The sequence below is a fragment of the Gorilla gorilla genome, chromosome 1, assembly GCF_029281585.2.
Source record: "Gorilla gorilla gorilla isolate KB3781 chromosome 1, NHGRI_mGorGor1-v2.1_pri, whole genome shotgun sequence".
Lineage (NCBI taxonomy): Eukaryota > Metazoa > Chordata > Mammalia > Primates > Hominidae > Gorilla > Gorilla gorilla.
This window is the reverse complement of record NC_073224.2, coordinates 192,794,663-192,797,362: the sequence shown is the minus strand read 5'-3', so window position 1 is coordinate 192,797,362 and position 2,700 is coordinate 192,794,663.

The window sequence follows — 2,700 nt, the reverse complement described above, 5'->3', positions numbered from 1 at the left end:
ACCCAAATGTCCAACAATGATAGACTTGCTTAAGAAAATGTGGCACATATACATCATGGAATACTATGCAGCCATAAAAAATGATGAGTTCATGTTCTTTGTAGGGACATGGATGAAATTGGAAATCATCATTCTCAGTAAACTATCGCAAGGGCAAAAAACCAAACACCGCATGTTCTCACTCATAGATGTGAATTGAACAATGAGAACACATGGACACAGGAAGGGGAACATCACACTCTGGGGACTGTTGTGGGGTGGGGGGAGGGGGGAGGGATAGCATTAGAAGATATAGCTAATGCTAAATGACAAGTTAATGGGTGCAGCACACCAGCATGGCACATGTATACATATGTAACTAACCGGCACATTGTGCACATGTACCCTAAAACTTAAAGTATAATAATAATAATAATAATAATAAAATAATTAAAATTAAATTAAATTAATGAAATATTTTTAAGAAAAAGAAAACTGGCACAAGACAAAGATGCCCTCTCTCACCACTCCTATTCCACATAGTATTGGAAATTCTGGCCAGGGCAATCAGGCAAGAGAAAGAAATAAAGTGTATTCAATTAGGAAGAGAGGAAGTCAAATTGTCTCTGTTTGCAGATGACATCCTTGTACATTTAGAAAACCCCATTGTCTCAGCCCAAAAACTCCTTAAGCTGATAAACAACTTCAGCAAAGTCTCAGGATACAAAATCAATGTGCAAAAATCACAAGTATTCCCATACACCAATAATAAACAAGCAGAGACAAATCATAAATGAACTCCCATTCATTATTGCTACAAAGAAAATAAAATACCTAGGAATATAATTTACAAGGGACATGAAGGACCTCTTCAAGGAGAACTACAAACCTCTGCTCCACAAAATAAAAGAGGACACAAACAAATGGAAAAAAATTCCCTGCTCAAAATTCCATGCTCATGGATAGGAAGAATCAATATAGTAAAAATGGCCATACTACCCAAAGTAATTGATAGATTCAATGTTCTTCCCATCAAGCTACCATTGACTTTCTTCACAGAATTAGAAAAAGCTACTTTAAATTTCATGTGGAACCAAAAAAGGCCCAGTATAGCCAAGACAATCCTAAGCAAAAAGAACAAAGCTGGAGACATCACCCTATCTTACTGCAAACTATACTACAAGGGTACAGTAACCAAAACAGCATGGTACTGTTACCAAAACAGATATAGACCAATGGAACAGAACAGAGACCTCGAAAATAACACCACACATCTACAACCATCTGATTTTCGACAAACTTGACAAAAACAAGCAATGGAGAGAGGATTCCCTATTTAATAATGGTGTTAGGAAAACTGGCTAGACATATGCAGAAAACTGAAACTGGACCCCTTCCTTACACTGTATACAAAAATTAACTCAAGAAGGATTAAAGACTTAAATATAAAACCTAAAACTATAAAAACTCTAGAAGAAAACACAGGCAATATCATTCCAGACATAGGCATGGGCAAAGACTTCATGACTAAAACACCAAAAGCAATTTCAACAAAAGCCAAAATTGATAAATGGAATCTAATTAAACTGAAGAGCTTCTGCTCAGCAAAAGAAACTATCATCAGAATGAACAGGCAACCTACAGAATGGGAGAAAATTTTTGCAATCTATCCATCTGACAAAGGTCTAATATCCAGAATCTATGAGGAACTTAAATTCACAAGAAAAAAACAACCCCATCAAAAAATTGGCGAAGGATATGAACAGACACTTCTCAAAAGAAGACATTTATGCAGCCAAAAAACATAGGAAAAAAAGCTCACTATCACTGGTCATTAGAGAAATGCAAATCAAAACCACAATGACATACCATCTCATGGCAGTTAGAATGGCGATCACTAAAAAGTCAGGAAACAACAGATGCTGGAGAGGATGTGGAGAAATAGGAATGCTCTTACACTGTTGGTGGGAGTGTAAATTAGTTCAACCATTGTGAAAAACAGTGTGGTGATTCCTCAATGATCTACAACCAGAAATACCATTGGACCCAGCAATCCCATTACTGGGTATATATCCAAAGGATTATAAATCATTCTACTATTAAGACACAAGCACACATATGTTTATTGCAGCACTATTCACAATAGCAAAGACTTGGAACCAACCCAAATGCCCATCAATGATAGACTGGATAAAGAAAATGTGGCACATATACACCATGGAATACTATGCAGCCATAAAAGATGATGAGTTCATGTCCTCTGCAGGGACATGGATGAAACTGGAAACCATCATCCTCAGCAAACTAACACAGGAACAGAAAACCAAACACTGCATGTTCTCACTTATAAGTGGGAGTTGAACAATGAGAACACATGGACACAGGGAAGGGAACATCACACACCAGGGACTGTCATAGTGTCGGGGGAAAGGGGAGGGAGAGCATTAGGACAAATACCTAATGCATGCTGGGCTTGAAACCTAGATGACTGGTTGATAGGTGCAGCAAACCACTATGGCACATGTGTACCTATGTAGCAAACTTGCACATTCAACACATGTATCCCAGAACTTAAAGTAAAAGAAAAGAAAGAAAAAGAAAAGAGATTCTACAAAAATTCATCAAAGATTTTTAGATATTTCTATAGTTAGAACCCAACTAGAATTGATCCCTCTCTCCTTGGGTTTATATTTTCTATGTACCTCTCTAAACTAAGTCCTC